The following is a 20,873-nucleotide window of genomic DNA, read 5'->3' as shown; positions in this document are numbered from 1 at the left end:
TTCTCTTAATTTTCTTATTATTTTCTTTTATGATAATAGATATAAGGAATAAAGGGTGATCACATCCTATCCTAAAATAGATAGTTTCTTCCAATATTTGATTTTATTGCCTTAGAAAAATAAGTGGAAAAAAAATCAATCCCTTTCCCACTACACACTACACACTACACGTCCAAGCACCTTCCTTTCCCTTTTCTTTTTATTTTTTTTCCTTTTTTTTTAATAATTGAAATAAATCCAATAAAGGAAAGAGTGTGTAGAAAATCTACACATGTGCACCCCATTACCATATACTAGCACACACTAAAACACTAGGGTGCATCACTATCTACCATGCACCTTAGTGCATTCAACCATAACTCCCATAATTACCTCAATTGTCACACTTATTTAAAATGTAACACTAATAGTAAAATAAACATGTTACACAATTATTCACTTATTAAATTAATTAACCAAACAAACAATTAACAAATTTAAAAAGATTATACCAAACAATTTTAACAATTAAATAAAATAACAAACAATCAAATAAAACAAACAACAACTAAATAAAATAAACAACATTTAAATAAAACAATTCATCACACTTAACATTTAAATAAAATAAATCACAAAATTTGAATAATCTAAAAAAAAATTTGGTGCACTACACCACGAATGAAAACAGCAAGTTAGGAATTGAGTAGAGAAAAGCTATAAAAACTAATGAAACAATACAGAAAGGAACTAGAAATAGGAATACCTTGAATGCACTATGACCAAACTACACCTCAAAATCGAAATATACACTATGAACCTTACTTCCCAAATGTTTAATAAGCTTAAAATGATAAAGCTTATAGCCCTAATCCAAGTGTTTAACACTCTAAAGTAAACTAACAGCTTGAAGGCTCTGAAATCAGCTTGAAGAATGAAAGAAATGGTTGGGTACTAGGTCCTATTTATAGAGTTCAAGAACGAAAAGATCTTCATTTAGCTTGAATAAAAATAATGACTTTTAATTGAAAATAATTTGAATATTCATTCAGCAGAGGCTTAAGACTCAGTCAAAAAGATTATGAACTTATCAATAGATTAAGGATTTAAAAGGAGCTCGGTTTCAAAATTATTCAAAATTCATGCCCTAGAGGCGATATATCGCCTGGGCTGATATTCCCGAGGCTCGTCGAAATGGTCGTGCGAAGTTACGTGTTTTCCGTATCCCCGTGTGGCGATATATTGCCCCTTAGAACTGCGATATATCGGCATACGCTGAAATATTATACACGTAATTGCACTTTTTAAGCCTAATTTGAATTTAGTAAACAGCTTTGACTGAGTCCTATAATGATTTCAAAGCTGCTGGCAGACTCTGGGATTTTCAAATATTACTCTTAATAAAATATTCCTCAAAAATACTTAATTTCTCATTAAATATGCACATGACAAATGTCATTATCTTATTGGGTCTATCTAAACCTTATAGTATAATAAATATCATCTTCATATTCAGTCATATTAATCAAACCTTAGGTTATAATTAATATTCTTAAACTATAGGTTAAACTTATAAAATCTACAATTGTTGCTACGAGTGTTCAACTAAGTCCCGGCTTGAACCAAAATCCACAGTAATAAACATACTATAACTACTACTAGCTATTACTATTACTACTACTATCTAACTAGCTAAGTAAAGTTTTTGGACTCTACAAATCTTCTAATACTTCTTCTCATTTCTAGGTTTCTTGTTGATTGCTAAGTTTTATTCTTTTTGTTGATTTTAGTGCCTTGGTTATCTTTTTAGTGTTGTTGTTGCTGTAGTTTTTTTTTTTTTTTGGTTCTTGTTTAAATTTTGGGTGCATGAAAAGCATATTTGGATTGTGGTGGTTATTTTTTATGAAAAATATATTTTTTTTGGTTAATAAATCCATGAGATTGTTGGAGGAATTATGAGTTTGATGGGATATATGTTAGAATCATATTATATTATATTGCAATTGGTATTTTGATTTAATTATTTATTTATAAGGATGCAAACTTGATAATAGAAACATGCTAGGTTTGAATTTTGGATTTCAGAAAAAATCAATGGATAGTAGCATGTTATAGGTTTCGGCCTAGGGTCATATTATTCCTTAATATGTTTTAAATTTTTATATACATCTTGTTGTCACTTGGGATCTTAGAAATATACTAGGTTATCGAAGACTTGAAATGGGTGTAAAGTTTCTTTGAAAATGTTAGTTTGGTTAGTATGTAAAAGGTTTAGATTTCTTGGTGCTTCATTAGAATTGCTCTTTTGGAGTACATGAAATGATAGAAACTTATTAGGGGTTATACACAAGACATGATTAAAAGTGAGCTTTTATGTTAATTATGCTTGCTGTTTTTTTTTTTTTTATAATTTGTGAGTATAATGGTAGATTAATGTTTTGAAATGCACATATTAATTCTTAAGGTGGTATTTGATTTTTAAGTAAATAAAAAAGGGCATATTTTGTTAACATGTTAATGGTGTTTTTATCAAATTGATACATGCAGATTTTTGTATATTTTATAAAAGAAAATATAGTTTTAATCCAAGTTTGTGATTTTGGTTAAATAAATAGTTGTTGGAAATTTTTGGTTAAAAATAAGAAAAGTCTTTTAGTGGGATAAATAAAGCTAGTGCGTCAAATAAATTAAACTCTAAGCTATGTATATGACAAATGTGGTATTTTTAAAATGTAAATATGTATTTTTCACATTATCATTTATGTGCAGTTTTTTTTAATTTAAAATGTGAAAAGATTATGGTTTAAATTCATTTGTGGTTTTTAAACAAAATAGTAGTTGCTGAAAGTTTGGGTTATTAAGATAAAATGATTATTTTAATTAGGATAAATAAGCCCTACACCTCAATAATTTAAGTCTTAAACAATATATATATATATATATATGAAAGTGTGATTTTCCACACATTATTTATAAATTTTCACATTTAAAAAAAAAAACATGTAGTTTTTTATTTTATTTTGAGATTAGTAAATTTATTTTCTAAAGGAAACGAGAAACTTATTAAGTATTTCTAAATAGCTACAAATTTTGTCGCATTTTTTATGCTATTTAAATAATAAATGAGAATTATTATTTTATGAGAAATTAGAAAAGACTTAATGGGTTATTTTATAAAGTAAATATGATGTATTAAAATTTGTTTAACAAATTTTGGGATTTAAAGAAACAAATAATGGTAAATAAAGTTTGTTGCTGAATTTTGTTCGAAGAGGCAAGAAATAAGCATGTAGAAACTATGGTTTTAAAATGTTAAATTTTAAGAACCATCCCACGTATGCATGTTACATGCAAGCTAAGTTTTACGTTCAAATATATGTCATTTAACTAAGTGGATGATTCCTGGTTTGCAAACATTAAGGATTCACTAGTAGACTTGAAGTTATTCCTTTATGATTTTATGTGAAATTATTGAATGTTTGTAGTGTAGTGTAACTTGTGCCACGTGTTCATTGTCCATGCACACGTGAGGTATGTATGTTAGGTGTGTGTAATCTTACATGATTTTAAGAAAAACGTTTGATTGTGATTTTAGGCTCGTTGTGAATTACCCCGCACTTTATTTTACTTGGACTTGAGGTAAGGAAGTTAGTTAGAATTTTCTATGAATTGTTATCAAAGGTATGACTTGTTATGTTGTAAGAGATAAAGTGTAACACCCTACTACTCAGGGACCGTTACACTGTACTTGCTAAACTCGCTAAACAAGTCATTTGACCATAACCGTGCAACTAAACGTGATTAATGGTTTAGGATTAAAAATTTTGGTCAAAGGTACAATCATTTCACTAAAACATTTACTTTATACACGGGATCCCAAAATACATTTTAAAAGGTTAATTACAATGAAAAGTTACAACCAGCTAACCTAACCGGAAAATTAGGGTTTGACCTTATTTCCTCTTCAAAACCTTTGTCGTGGTGGTCGAGAAGCCGCATATGTACACATCGTCACGTAAGCTCTCCAACTCATGGATGGTCCAACTTTATTTTCCCCTTACCTGCACCACAAAGCACCCGTGAGTCAAGGCTCAGCAAGAAAACTTAAACATGCTCATAAGTAGTTAATAACATGTTACCAAATGATAACAAGCATGCCTAGCAGTTATAACCCTACTCATGCATGCATACCATTCATATAAATGACTACAACGTCATAAGGGTCCAATGCCCAAATTACATGATTAATGAATCATACTAGGGCTTAGCGCCCTAATACATGATTAATAAATTTTACTGGGGCTTAGCACCCTAGGATATGAGACTAATGAGTCACCACGGGGCCCTTTGGTCTATCGTTTGTATAACTAGCCTTAGAGCTGGCCTAGTGTACCTGGGACTGCAATTTTACATGACCAATAGGTTAGTCAAGGGCATATCACGTTCCTGATTAGGCATAACCATATCGAGCAGCGCTCAGCGCGCTATTGTTGCCCTTGACTCATAAGTCAATGTTTTCGATCGACACTCAGCGGCTAACGTCGTCCTTCATTCATAAGTCAATGCTTTTCGACTAGCGCTCAATGCTATTGCCATCCTTGACTTATAAGTCAAAGCTTTTGACCGGCACTCAACATGATAATGTCGTTCTTGACTCATAAGACAAGTTTGGGGCCCAGCCCTAGGATATGGGACTAATAAGTCAACCAGTGGTCTATTGCCGTATCCTCTATATAACAAGCCTTGGAGCTGGCCCAGCGTACCTGACGCTGCGTTTTCAACGACCATTAGGTCGAAGAAGCGTATGATGCGCTCCTGGTTAGCTTAACCAAAATGATCAGCGCTCAATGCGCTATTGCCACCCTTGACTCATAAGTCAATGCTTTTCGACCAGCGCTCAGCGCTATTGCTGTCCTTGACTCATAAGTCAAACCTTTCTCAATCAGATAATGCAGATAGGCATATATCATATACCAACTATCAAAATACAAAGCATTCAACATGCTTAATCAATAATCACAAGCATAATCATAATCATGCACATTCTTAGGCGTTCATGCCCTATTCATACTCCTGTTCAATAATTCGGGAATCACAAGCATAATCATAATCATGCACATTCACAGGCATTCATGCCCTATTCATATTCTTGTTCAATAATTTGTGCCAAGCCATAATCACATGTATCACATACTCGATGCAGTTTTCTTGCCTTTTGTCCAAGCACAAATTAAATATGACCGACCCTTGAGCACGATTCTTTCCCGAGCCTTAGTGGTAACCTAGTCATAACTATAAATAATAATCTCATAAGATTCAATCATTAGAAACAAACTCTGGAACCACTCTCGAGCACTCGGGAGTTCCAATCCCACCCAACGGGGTGGTGGAACCATCCTCGAAGCCCCCAAAGTCCTCCCAAGCCCTAAAGATGGGCTTTGCTGAAACTGGACTAGTGCTGGGGTGCCAAGAGCAGTGCTAGGGTGCCATTGAAGTTAGAGAGCCACCATTTGGCTTCCCCTGCCTAGCGCTAGGGTGCCAAAGACAACGTTGGGGCGCCATTCCTACAGCCCATAATTATTTGATTTTCCCTTGCGTTTTCCCCTGAGTTCATGTCACCAATACACCAACCTCATCAAAATCAACCCTTAAACTTGATCTATAACCCATCAACACACAAGAATCTATACGTGAGATTTGAAGCTCAAGAACACCTTTAAACTCAAAACAACTTTGAATCAAAACAAGGTTTATGGCTTACCTCAATGGTGAAGTTCAGGCTTTAAGTTGTCCTTAACTAAAACCTAGCTTCAAGCCTTAAAATCCCAGCCAACTCTCCTCAAAATTCCATGTACTTCAAGGCACAGCAAAGGGGTGAGAAGAGTAACGAGAGAGAGAGAAAGGGAGAGGGTTGAATGATGCTTTGATTTTGTTTTGGGGTTTCCTTTTACTGAGGAAAAGAGTGACTAAGTCACTAAATTGGCCCAAAATGACTATATTGTCCCTCAGCCTAAGCCTTGCTCTCTTAAGCCCTCAAGGGTAAATTTGTCATTTGCCACTTATCCCATTCATAATTAACGTCTTATAATTCTCGTTAATTCCAATATACTTAAATAATTACCAAATAATTTCCCCAATACCCGATCTCAGTAATGTACTAAATTACCAAATTACCCCTAGGCTCACCCTGAGCCCGGTATTTGACCATGTTATGACTAAACCGCTACTTTGCTCACTAGGATCGTCTCGTGTAGAATAATCTAAATATATCCACATAATGATGTGGTCCCACACATATATGCCAAATATACCCATAACTGGCCATATGCATATTTAATACAACTAAACAAGCATATCAAGTCATATTATAATATAACTCACATAATCATATAATGATACACACACCACACATATATATATATATATCACATAATCACATAATTTCCATAATTTTCCCTCCTGGCCCCCTAATCAAGGCCCTAAGCCTTATTAGGTAATTTGGGACATTACATAAAGTGTTATGGAAAGCATATGTTATGATAAGCCAAGTGTTATGAAAAGTGTGAATTCTATGATATGATATGAATTGTTATACATGTGCTTGTATGATGTATGAAAAGAAAAAGGTTGCTAGCATGCTAAACACAACACAAAAAATGAGTTACTAAGGATATGACGTAACTCATAGGGCAGACGCTCCGAGGTTATTCGAGGACATGAGATCCTGTTTACCTTAAAGAGGAGGTCTTTCCAGTTTATGCTTTTGCTGGTTACCTCAAGATGTGACATGGAAAATAGGGGTGCTATGATCACAAAGAATATGATTATGATTAGTAATTATGGTGTATGACTATGATTATGATTATGATTATGATTATGAAGGTGATACGATATGATTATGAAATGAATATGATATGGTTATGGTATGATATGCTATGAGTTTTATGATACGAATATGCTCTTCTTGTGTTTCCTTAAATATTGTTGTATTTTTTTTTACTTCCTTATTAGGTTTTTAGCTCACCACCTTATTTTCCCCTTTTTAGGTAGGCTGTAGAGTTTCTCCTTGGCACACACAGTGATGTGGGAAGTTCCAATGTCTAGGCATGTATGACGCGGGGTGTCCTTTGAGCGATTAACGATCAAGATGAGCGCCAAGAATAATTAAGAACTTATGTTATGGTTTATGTTTTTAATTACATCAGTGAGACTTATTATTTTACTTTATTTTCAAAGACTGCATAAAGACACAACATTTTTATTTCAAACTATTGGACCCAAATTTCATGTTTTATCAAGGCCCTGCTTAAACTTTTCTCATAAATGGTATTTTTATAATAAATATGAGTTTAGTGACATTTTTATAAAGTAGTAGATTAGGGCGCACTTTACAGGCACAAATCCACTCTCCTTCCAACAGAGGTTGGCCAATAATGCCCTCAATCCCCATCTCGATCCCATGGCTCAGCAGTATCTTGTTCACTTTCCCCTGAGTCGTTATTCGGGACACGATGTGCTCAGCCTCAAAAATGGCATCAAGGTCGACAACAATCTCCCTTTCCACCACTAGGTCGAAATGAAGAATAGGAGATTCGGACGCGATCTGCTTGCCCTTATTTTTGTTTTTGGTAGAGGCGCCCGTGACATTTTTCTTTGGTGGGGCCATGATCTAGCTCACCTGACGACAAAGCGGCCTATTAGTGGCGGCCTAAAATAATGTCTAGCTACAGCGATAAAGGTACGATGACCCAATGGTTTGAGTGAGGTTTATTTTTTTTGATTCAAAATCTACACTAGCTAAGTTATTTCCTAGCATAAAAACATGTTTTTACACGCAGTCCTAGGCCACGCACTATAGACTCGGGAAATTCCCTGTTACTTTGGGATTCGCGTTTCAGACCCACTACTTTTCTTTTGAAAGTGTTTTAATGTAAAACCGCTTAAGGAATCGTAACCCTTAAGCTACCCAAAGCCAAGCCTAAAACACCTCTCAACTTCTATATCCAAACAGGTATCTTAATCGATTAATCAACAACGCTTTCCTTAAAAAACCTAGAAAATTCACCTAGTTTTCAAACACCTTATTTCTAAACAAGTCTAATATCATTCTTTTAGCCAAAAACGATCCTTATTTGAACTCGGACATGGCTAGAACACGAAACGGTACTAAAAGTAGAAAATAAAATATTTTTTGAAATAAAGGGAACTCATTGGAAAATAAAGAGTGAAAGATTTAAACCAGATGAGGAGATACTTATTGTTTATACACTTACTCGATGAGAATATTGGTGCTTCCACAGGCAGTAGCTTGAGAGCTTCTGAAAAATGAAAGGGTGATGAAGGTTTTTGAAAAATAGTTTGAGAGAAAAAGGGAAGTTTCGTCTCTGAAAAGGAAGTTTTTGAATGTTAAGCTGGTGAGGTTCAGGTCTGATCTCCCTATATATAGTAAGCTTTGGGAATTAATCTGGGCCATCTAATTGGGTCAGATCAGGATCCAAAGGCCAAGATTGAATGACCTGTTCGGCGGCAAAAAGTTGACAGGAAAATTGTCACAGTCCTCGAAATTTGAACAGACGACCACGTATTCAACACTCGAGTAGTGGGCAGGCACAATTCCACATGATAGAAGCCTCAAAACCCCTACTGTGCGTGTCAGGAGATTGGGGGGGAAATATTGTACCATAAAATGTAGCATGGATTAAACCATTAAGCTAGGGGCATGGGCGGCAGATAAGCACGTGGAAAAACAGGCGAGTAGAACGTCTAGCTAATGATGATATGAGCAGCTCAAGTTAGGACTCGGCAGGACGACATGCAAATCATTTTTAGACTGCCTCCCATGACAATGATCTAGTTCGAGACATGTAATGGCCAGATTTCCTTTAGGGTGCTCTGAAAATAATCCGACCTGAGGCTCGAATTCTCTTTGATCACCAGCTCGATGAAGATGTTCAGCTCATGGAAACCTAGTCATGATGAACAGTGAAGGATCCTGAAAGACTTGGAGGCTCTTTATACGCTCATTAAATACCGAGGCTGCATTGCACATTTATTGTCTGAGATAACAGGAGTAATTTCCATAGGCAATCGTATCCCTATGTCAATGGGAATTATCTTGATTAATTGCTTGACATATTTATGCACACGGTTACCCAAACCTGTTCAGGAAATTTCACTATAAATATCAGGGATAATGGACAAGGAAAGGGACTTTTTTTTGTAATGCAGAAACTTTGCAGAAATTGTGAGAGAGTAATAATATTGTCTCGTGGACTAGGTGGTTTTTAACCACTGAACCACGTAAAATTGTGTGGGTAAGAAGTTGTTCATGTAGCTCATTACGGATTAGAAAAGAACACTAATATCTTTCTTATTGTATTTCTTAATCTACTATTGGCGAAAAATCGCGTCAACAACAGCCATTGTCGTGTCATCATCAAATACTCTCTTCAAGGAGATGTTGTTTTTTATGGTCTAAATTAGAGAATATCAGAAGAAATTTATTAAAATTCAATTAAAATCTGTTACCCCTCAAAATTCAAGAGATGGCATGGAAAATGAAAAAGCAACACGTGGCATCACAAGTCATGGAAAAACGAGAAAGTATTGAAAAAAGATCTATGAACAAAATCGGATAGGTCTATGACCTATAGGGAAGTCAACCAGGCCTAAACCTCCTAGAGGTGGTCGGCCTAGCCCTAGCCCTTAGGGGTGTTGGCCTGACCCCAATCCCTACGGGTGGTCAGCCTGGCATGCTCAAGGGCAACATTAGGTAGTCGGCCTACCATATTCTTCATAGGGTGGTTGGCCTAAACTCTCAAATACACTTCTCTGAATAAAGTTCACGCTCGTTCAAGCTAAAATCAACAAGCCTATCACCTAGAAGATCAACATGCCTAGCACCTAGAAGATCAACAGGTCTAGCACCCAGAGGGTCATTAGGCCTAGTACCCAAGCTCTAAAGGGTCATCGGGCCTAGCACCTAAGTCTCATAGACATACCGAGACTTAGCATTTTCCCAAAGGTTTCAATTGTGCATCGTCAACCACAATCCAGAGAAAGGTCGAGAAGACCCACGATCTCATAATCATGGTGAGGTGGACACAATCTTGTAGTGTCCTAGAACTTTTACGTAGCTAGATAGTAGTAGTAGTAGTAGCTTGTAGTATGTTAGTTTTCGTGGTTTTGGTTCAAGTCGGGACTTAGTTGGAAACTCATAGCAACAGTTATGGATTTTATAAGTTTAACCTATAGTATAGAAATATTAATTATAACATAAGGTTTACTTAATATTGATGGTCTTAGAAATATTATGTATTATAACCTAAGGTTTAGATAGAATTATTAATAATATGACACTTGTCATAATCATGTTATTAAGGATTTAAGTATTTTTGATAAATAGTTTAAATAAAAGAAAGATCTAGAAGCTCTAGAACCTTCTAGCAGCTGTTAGGATCACTTTTTGACTCAATCAAAGTTGTTTAATCAATTCAAAATATGCTGAAAAAGTGCAAATACATGTATGATATATCAACGTATGCCGATATATCGCAGCTATAGGGGCCGATATATCGCCTACGAAAGATACAGAAAACACATCAACTTCGCACGAATGAACGAAAAGGGCTCGGGAAAATGGTCTAGGCGATATATCACCCCTGGTTCATTTTTTTTTTTAAGTTTCTGGTTTTAAAATTTAAAAACATCCTTAACCACTTGGACCTGCCTTTCAACGATTTTGACCGAGTTCTGGGCGTCTGTTGAACGAAAATTCAAATCTTTTTCATTTTATATTCATTTATTTATTCAAATTAAAAGGGGTTAGTTTCACTCCTTGAACTCTATAAATAGGACCTAGTACTCATCCATTTTCTTCATTCTTTAAGTATTCTTCAGAGCCTTCAAGTTGCTAAGGTTACTATAGAGAGAAACACTTGGGTTTTGGGTTAAAAAGCTTTTCCAATCTAAGCTTTTCTAAACACTTGGGTAGTAAGATATAGAGTTATTTCGGAATCGCGGCATAGATCAAGTCATAAGATCAATCAAGTTATTCTTATCCTTAAGTTCAGTTCTTCATGGTTCTTTAGTCTTCTTTTATTATTTTTTTCAGATCCTAACTCTAGTTTATGATTCTTTATTAGGTGTTTAAGTTTCTTGAAGCTTAAGGTTCTTTTCGGTAAGTTTCTACTATGATGGTTTAGTTTTCTTTTCATCTCTTTTTCTTTAGAAACTCACCATTCTTACTGTTGGTTTTAGGAGTGTTCCAAATCTCGTTCTTGTCTCCATATCCCGATTTTTGGTAAGGAAAATAGGTTAGATTATATGTGTTTTTATGCTATGATATGTATATGTATAAATATGTTTTATAGTCACTTGGGGCTTATAGTTTCTTAGATAGAAAACCCGAATATTTTTATGTCGCTTGGGGCTTATAGTTGCTTGGATAGAAAACCCCAATATTTTTATCATTATCGTGGGTTAGAGTTATGATTTACCCTACCTCGATTAGTAGACAAAGGACCTATATGAGTTATCATATACTACCTTGTGATCTAACCTACCTCGATTATTAGACTAAGGACCTAGATGGTTTTATCACATGCCACATTAATGAGTTAATGGCCTTTAATATTTTAGTCCATATGAAATCTGTTTTTATAGTCATATGTTTTGTAATATATGTTTATGATATAGTATTATGTTTATGATTTATGATATATTTTGTTAGGAGATTTTCCTTGTTGGGCATTAGGCTCATTCCTTTATTTTTAGCATGATGTAGGAAAATGTATATTCCCACACTTAGTTCTTTAAACATTTGATTAAAGTTATGATGTTTTTATGTACTAAACAAAGGGTACCCATACCGTATTTTATATTTCATACTTTACTTTGTATTTGGCACAATATTTTGGGATTTAAATAAAGTTATATTATTTCTTATGTATGTTTCCCAAAATAGTAGATATGTCTTAGTAATTTTTAATGGTTTGAGGTCTAGAATTAGTCGGGGCATTACATATCTCCACTCCCAATGATCGTGTACCAAACCACGATCCCCAGTCTTGCTGATCATGTAACAGCCCCTGGGTACTATAAATATCGAACCCATGGCTTCATTTAAAGGGGGGCGATTCTAATACGGATCTTTGAGGGAGAGACTTGGAGATCGATCATTTTATTAATTTCTTGGAAAATTCTTTGATGAGTGAACTCTTCAGTTCATCCTTGTAATTGTCAATTGAGTGATTCAATAATAAAGATTGTTGACGGTGAGAACTCATCAACTATGTCAAGTTAGAAAAATCAAAGTGTAGAGCTTATGAATGAAGAACTTCAAAAATCTAAACAGATACTTAGAAAATAGTTGCAGAAGAAAAATGTGGAAAAGAACTTGTATTTCTCTTTTGTGTCCAGCTACAGTGTTTTTTCCAACCCTCTTCCATGTGTAAGTGGGGTTCCTTTTATAGTGGGCTCTAATGGCCCCTGATACATTGTGATCCAGAGGGGACCAGATGGTACACAAGTACATTGTCAAGAGAGTGGTCTCAGGGGTAGTGGTATTGGCTCCAGTACATGGTCAGATTCCGTGGGGATGTCTCCACTACTTATTTAGTATGAGTGTCAGAGGAGTGGCACCAAGCATAGTGGTACTGGTAGTGGTGTCGACTCTGACATCTGGTTAGAAGCATACAGGCCATGTCCCCTCTCCTAGTACTCCCACTAATTGTCTAGCATGAGTATTTAGATCAGACATGCAGGGTCTTAAAGGTCGTACCCCGTATGAGCTCTGTAATTGTACAATCTTTTTTAATTATACATGGTCTTTTACCTCTAAATGTTGGTGTCTCCGTAGGTCCTCATAGGAGACACCATCTTGAGCTGCGGGGTGTGAGATACCTGATACATGTAAGGGTCGCAGTGCGAGATGAGGCTCTTGGGCCCTTGGTGCAAGACAGGCCCCTTATTGCGAGATTCCCGAAGCACCTCAGGGCCACCCATGAGATGTGGGTCATAGGTGCGTGAGACACCATTCCTAGTGAGGCGCCTGTTGGCGCGCGAGATGTTCGTGGGCGTCCGAGGCCATCCCTCGCGAGGCCCTGGTGGCACGGCTGTGGCCAGGTGAGGCCGTCCCTCATGAGGCCCTGGAGGCGCGGCTATGTCGAGGCAAGGCGAGGCCATCCCTCGCGAGGCCCTGGTGGCACGGCTGTGGCGAGGCGAGGCCATCCCTCGCGAGGCCCTAGTGGCGTGGCTATGTCGAGGCAAGGCAAGGCCATCCCTCCCGAGGCCCTGGTGGCACGGCTGTGGTGAGGCGAGGCCATCCCTCGCGAGGCTCTAGTGGCGTGGCTATGTCGAGGTGTGGCGATGCCATCCCTTGTGAGGCCATGGTGGCACGGCTGTGGTCAGGCGAGGCCATCCCTCGCGTGGTCTTGGTGGCATGGTTGTGGCGAGGCGAGGCGAGGCGAGGCGAGGGCATAATAGCCTCGCGGAGACGTGCGGGTGACAACCTTGCGTAGGTGCCTGAGGGCCTCGCATTGCACACCTCCTAGGCTCGCGAGGCATGAGACGGGGGGTCATGGGTGGCACACTTGCTTGGGCTTCGTTTTTCAAGATTTCCCAATACACACTTAGGGACATGGGACCTAAGCACGTACTTTTAGTCTTTTACCAGCATGAAATTTTGAGCATCTACACTTGCCCCCCAGTCTAGGAGAGGGCCTTTAGGCGCTCTGATAGACTTTTCGATACGGTGTCATGAAAGCAGGGGTTGTGTTACGGGTGATCCTTGTGATTTCTTGAGATTGATCGTGAGCCTATCATCTTTCTTCGTGGATCCCAATCTAGATGCCAAGCCCCCCTCTTGGCCATTGACCAGTCTTTAGGTTCAATGGTTGAGATGAGCCTACGACTCCTATCAATAAGCCTTCACATTTAGCCTATTATTTACACACCGTCTCCTTAGCTTAGTGGTTTTTAGATCCTTTCTCCTTTAAAGAGGTAAGGGGTTCAATCCCCCACAACCTCACCTTTGCTATCTTTTCCCCTTTTTTATATTTGAGTTCATTTCTTGTATGTCTATATCCATGCAGGCATTTGAGGATTAAAACACCATTTTACTTTGTTTTTGTAGACGCGTACTTTTGACCACTTGCCTCTCTTTGACCGTGACGATGCTTTTGGCCCTCGATCTCCTTTTGACCACGACAACGCCTAAATTTACTTGCTTGAGGTATACTTTCTTTCTCCCTTATGTCTATTGGGTCAAAATAGCATCACTCGGGATGGGGTACTTTGGTCTGAGCTCGTTGTGAGTTAACCCAGTTGCATGACCTCATTCATACCTCGTAGTTGGTTATTTAGAGCACTTGTGCCTAGAAGTTTTGAGCCCATTCCTTTGTGTTTTGTAGCAATCCTTTCATTTATACGTGAACCTTTTTTGCTTTCAAGACGAAGTCTCATGCATGTGAAGGACCATTTGACGCTCCTCCGGGGGTCGAGTTTATTGACTTGTCTTCAGACTCGGAGCCCCCTGAGGACAACTGTAATGCCCTACTACCTTAGAGTCGTTATTAAGTGAGTTTAAATCGTGCAATTAACTCGTTAATCGAGGTTTTAAGACAAAGCTATAATTAAACTATAATCAGAGTCATAAACATAGAAAATAAACCTTTTACTGAAAATCATAAAGCATTTAACACTTGGGATCCCAAAATTTTGTTTAGAAATATTTACAACTCAAAAGTATAATCAGAGTCGGCTAAACAACAAAATAGAATTTGGTACAAAGCATCTCCCTAAAATATCCCTGACCGTGGCAGCTAGGCAGACAAGACATGTACGCGCCGCTCATCACGCTAACCATACTCAAGGTTGGTCGACTTTCCCCTTGCCTTTACTTGCACCATAGAGCACCCGTGAACCGAAGCCCAGCAAGAAAACTGTCACAAGCAGATAATATATGCATACCAAACACTTAACATATAAACAAGCCATCATCAGGCTATACACATATGGCCATGCCGTCCCAGGCGCTTTACTAGGCCCTGGGTTCGAGGTCTATACCGTAAGGATATCCTAGGTATCCTTTAGGGTCTCGCCCTAGCAACTCTCACTCCGCATGCTAAACGCTGCTCCCGGCTCTTTGCCGTTCTCAGCCTTCGTTGTTCCCGGCCGTCATCATTCATTCATTTTTATGTACACATAATATAACTAAACAGATACCTAAACACATAAAAATTCAATCAAAGGCCTACGCCCTGCAACATAGTCATATAGGGTCGAGCCCTGCAACACAATCATATAGGGTCATGCCCTGCAACTCAAGCCCTATCTGAACAGTAGTTTTCTTACATGTATCCCAAGCTTTCCAAGCACCGATGTCCCGAGCACAGTCCCCTAGTCCGAGCCTCGCAGAAACCCTAGTCTCAACGCACCAAAAATATCCATCCATCAAGTTCTAATCCATTAAATAACTTTGGGTCATAATTCTAGTCTCCAAAACATTGAATTCTATCATTCCAGGTGATAAAGTCCATCCCGATCCTTAACTATTGAATTCTCGAGCCTAAAACCTCTTTAGAACCCAAAAATACACTAAGCGTCGTGACCCTAGGAACTCATTCCGCGGCCCCCAGCTTAACCCGAGGCCCTGCCTCAAATTAGCCTACACGCATCGCGGCCCTTCCTGAAGGGCGCCGCAGGGCACCTCCAATTCTAGTGCCCCTATGTTCTAAGGGGCCACGGCTCAGCAAGAACAACGCCGCAGCCTGACCCCTCGAGCCCATAAAAACTCACCATTTTCCATAAAAGACAACCCAGAAATCCAAACATTCATGACAGAAGTTCTAACACAGCCTCAACATCAAAACCTAACAGAGACTAGCCCCAAAACTCACCCAAACAATCAAGAACAAATCTCAACTTACCTCACATGCATACCTTGAAACATCAACAGAAATTCAACATAACCCATCAAGTTAAGAGCTTAACTTTGCTTAGTTGAACCTCTAAGTGATGTTGAACAAATCTCCAAGTTTAAAGCTCCAATCCTAGCTTGATTTGCAAAGCCTCCCCTTGGTAAGGTTGAGAGAAAAAAAGAGAGAAAGAGGAGAGGTTTTGGTCGGTTCACAACGTTCTGAAAGCTTCTTATGTTTTGTTTTATTAAACATAGTCTCTAAGGTTACCTCAAGGCTCGGGGTACCAAAATCATCCCCGAGGGAAAAATGGTAAATTTCCCCAATATTCCCTCCTAATTATTCTATCTTTAAATATATCTCCAAATATTTATTTCCATAATTCGATAACCCCATAGAACGTCCATTACCCGATATACCGCTCGACTCGCCCCGAGTCGTATTTTTGACCCCGTTGTGACTTTCTAGCTAATCGCTCCCTAGGACTGTCTTGGATCGCGCAACACATATATATCACAAGTATAACACAATTATTACAATTATCACATTTATGCCCTTAACGGGCTATAATTACAAAACATGCCTCTAATAACCAAACAAGGCCCACATGCATATTTAATCCACCTAAACATGCATCACTAATCACATATTCACACAAATTCACATATTATGACAATAAATCACTTATTTCCCTCCAGGCACGCTAATCAAGGCCGTAAGCCTTATTAGCAAATTTGGGTCATTACAACTATCCCCTCCTTACAGAAATTTCATCCTCGAAATTACCTGAACAACTCGGGATACCGTTCCCGCATCTCAGATTCAAGTTCCCACGTCGCCTCCTCAACCTTGTTGTTCGTCCACAAAACTTTTACCAAGGCGTTCGTCTTGCTCCGCAAGCATTTATCCTTCCGATCAAGAATCTGAACCGACTTCTCCTCATAAGACAAATCCTGGTCCAACTCCAAATTCTCATAACTCAGAACATGCGTCGAATCAGACACATACTTCTGGAGAATGGACACATGAAACACATCATGAACCCCCGCTAAGGCTGGAGGCATCGCCAACCTATAAGCTACCTCTCCAACTCGCTCCAGAATCTCAAAGGGGCCAACAAACCTAGGGCTCAGCTTGCCCCGGACACCAAACCGTTTTACTCCCCTCAAAGGTGAAACCTTAAGGAACACATGGTCACCAACCTAAAATTCCACGCTTCTGCGTTTCAGGTCCGAGTAACTCTTCTGGCGACTCTGGGAGGCGAGCATTCGGGCTCTAATCTTCTCAACCGCCTCATTGGTCCTCTGCACCATCTTAGGACCTAAGTACTTCCTCTCACCTGTTTCATTCCAATGGATAGGTGATCTGCAGTTCCACCTGTAAAGCATCTCATACGGAGACACTCCAATAGTGGCCTATTAACTATTGTTGTATGAGAACTCAATCAAAGGGTGATACTTACTCCAACATCCCCCAAAGTATAGCACACAGGCTCGCAACATGTCCTCCAATATCTTAATCATCCTCTCAGTCTGACCATCTGTCTGAGGATGATAAGTGGTACTAAACCGTAATTGTATGCCCATAGCCTTCTACAGACTCTCCCACAACTTGGAGGTGAAGGTGGGGTCCCTGTCGGATACTATCAACCTTGGAGTCCCACGTAGTCAAACAATTTCCTTCACATATAACTTAGCATACTGCTCCACAGTATAAGTCGTCCTGTCAGGTAAAAAGTGGGCGGACTTGGTGTACCTATCCACAATCACCCTCACCGAGTCATGCTGTCCCACACTCTTTGGCAAACCAACCACGAAGTCCATGGCAATATCTTCCCACTTTCACTCAAGAATCTCTAGAAGCTGTAGCAACCCTGCTGGCCTCTGATGTTCAACCTTGACTTGCTGACAAGTTAGGCATTTGGTCACATATTCCACCACATCCCTCTTCATGCCCGACCACCAAGACAAAACTCTCAGATCCTGGTACATCTTTGTCGTACCCGGATGTAAGGAATAGGGAGTGGTATGCATTTCCTCTAATATCTCTCGCCGAATATCTGAATCCATCAGAACACAGACCTGACCCTTATACTTCAGTAACCCCATCTCCGAGATAAAGAAGTCCTTAGCCACTCCGACTAAGACGTTCTCCCTATGACCCTTCAAATGGAAATCATTATCCTACACTTCCTTGATCCTCTCAAGGATCGTAGACTGAAGAGTGATGTTGGCTAACCGGCCAACCACCAAATCTATACCCACTCTAATCATCTCCTCCGCTTGCTTATCGAATATCTGTCTCGAACTGAACAACTATCCTGAGCCTTTCTGACTCAATGCATCAGCCACTACATTAGCCTTCCTAGTATGGTATAGGATGTCACAATCATAATCCTTAACCAACTCTAGCCATCGTCTCTGGCGCATATTTAGATCCTTCTAAGTAAAGAAGTACTTTAATCTCTTATGGTCGGTGTATATCTCGCACTTCTCACCATATAGATAATGTCTCCAAATCTTAAGTGCAAATTCAACCACTGCCAATTCTAAATCATGCGTGGGATATCTCTGTTCATACTCCTTTAACTGTCTCAATGTGTGGGCTATCACCTTCCCAGCTTGCATTAGCATGCACCTTAAACCCTGCCTGGAAGCATCACAATAAACCACGAACTTCTCGTTGTCTATCGGCAGACTCAACACTAGCGCGGTGATCAGTCACCGCTTTAACTCTTTGAAACTGTTCTCACATCTGTCTGTCCAAACATACTTTGTTTTCTTCTTTGTCAATTCTATCAATGGCGTAGCTATCCTGGAGAACCCCTCAACAAATCACCGATAATACCCTGCCAATCCCAGAAAACTCCTCACTTCAGGAACACTGCTCGGTCTAGGCCAGTCTCTCACGGCCTCAATCTTATTTGGGTCGACCAGAATCCCCTCCTTACTGATGATATGGCCCAGAAATGTAACTTGCGGTAACCAGAATTCGCACTTGCTGAACTTAGCATATAACTTATGCTCCCTTAATCGCTGCAGTACCAAACGTAAATCTTTCTCATGCTCTATCTCTGACTGAGAATACACCAGAATATCGTCGATGAACACAATCACAAACTTGTCCAAATATTCCTTGAAAGCCCTATTCATCATGTCCATAAAAGCTACTGGGGCATTGGTTAATCCAAAGGACATAACCAGGAATTCATAGTGTCCATACCTTGTGCGGGAAAGCAGTCTTTGGTATGTCCTCCTCTTTGATCCTTAACTGATGGTAACTTGACCAGAGATCTATCTTGGAAAACACTATCCTTCCCTGTAGCTGGTCAAACAAATCGTCGATCCTAGGCAGTGGATACTTATTCTTAATAGTCAACTTGTTCAGCTCCCTGTAGTCAATACACATCCTAAGAGATCCAGCCTTCTTCTTGACAAACAACACGGGAGTACCCCATGGCGAGAAACTTGGTCTGATGAACCCCAAATCCAGTAACTCCTACAACTGAATCTTCAACTCCTTCAACTCCGCCGGAGCCATTGTGTAAGGTGTCCTAGATATTGGCTCCACCCCTGGTACCAACTCTATAACAAAATCATTCTCCCACTGCGGCGGCAGCCCTGGCAGATCTGCTGGAAATAAATCTGGAAACTCACATAACAATCTGGCCTCCCCCAGTCCAACCGACATAACCCTAGAGGTATCCACAACATTCGCTAGGAATCCTATGCAACCTCCCTGCATTAGGTCTCTAGCCTTCAGTGCTGAAATTATAGGTATCCGTAGTCCATTAGCTGTTCCCACAAATACAAAGGGTACCTCCCCTTCTGGTTCAAAGGTCACCATCATACGCTTGCAGTCAATCGTTGCCCCATACTTCGATAGCCAATCCATCCCTAGGATCACATCAAAGTCATCCATTGCAAGCCCAATCAAATCAGCAAACAATTCCATACCATCTACCTCTACTGGTAAAGCTCTAATCTACCTCCTAGGGACTACCAGTTCCCCAGTCGGGAACAAAGTCTAAAAACCCCTAACATACATAACACTAGGTCTACACAACTGATCTATCACTCTAGTAGACACAAACGAATGAGTAGCTCCAGAATCAAACAATGCAGTATAAGAAGAGTCAGCACTAGAAAACTGACATGTCACTACTAAGAGGCTAGCCTCCGCCTTCGCCTCAGTCTGAGTCAAAGTAAACACCCTAGCAGGAGCGAGACTGTCGCCCTGCTTCGGCTCCTCCTTCCTGACTCGTGGGCAGTCTTTCTTCGTATGATTGGCACTCCCACAGACAAAGCAGGCCCTAATCCTGCACTCACTCTGATGTTGTCGTATGCACCGACGACACACTGGAAAACTCCTCCAGTTGTCACTTCCGCCCTGACGGCCACTAGAACCACCCCGAGCCCTCCTATCTGAACTGGGAGGAACAAAGGAATCTGGGGCCTTCCTCTTCTGCTTGCTGGAGAAACTATCTCGACTGGATCCAATAACAGGAGGCACCGTCCTCCTAGCATCGCGCCTAACAGCGCTCTCTCTCCAAATCTGGTCCTCGGCCCCCTCAGCTGTAAGGGCCTTGTCTACAACCTGAGCATAGGTAGTAGTCTCTGGATCCAAGGTGATCTTCACATCACGGGCGATCATAACGTTCAATCCCCGTACAAATCAGTCTCTTCTTGTCGCATCTGTTGGCACTAAATCTGGTGCAAACTTCACCAATCGATCAAATTTCAGAGCATACTCTGTCACGATCAATCGGTTCTGAGTCAGGTTGATGAACTCATCAACCGTCGCAGCTTGGACTGCAACATTGTAATACTTCTCGTTGAAAATATTCCTAAACTCTTCCCAGGTCATAACTATCACATTTCTCCTCTGAACTACTACATCCCACTAGATGCGGGCATCCTCTTTGAACATGTAGCTTGCACAAGCTACCCTCTCGGTCCCCTCAACCCTCATAAAGTT

The sequence above is a fragment of the Humulus lupulus genome, chromosome 3 (assembly GCF_963169125.1).
Source record: "Humulus lupulus chromosome 3, drHumLupu1.1, whole genome shotgun sequence".
Classification (NCBI taxonomy): domain Eukaryota; kingdom Viridiplantae; phylum Streptophyta; class Magnoliopsida; order Rosales; family Cannabaceae; genus Humulus; species Humulus lupulus.
This window is presented reverse-complemented; position numbering follows the sequence as displayed.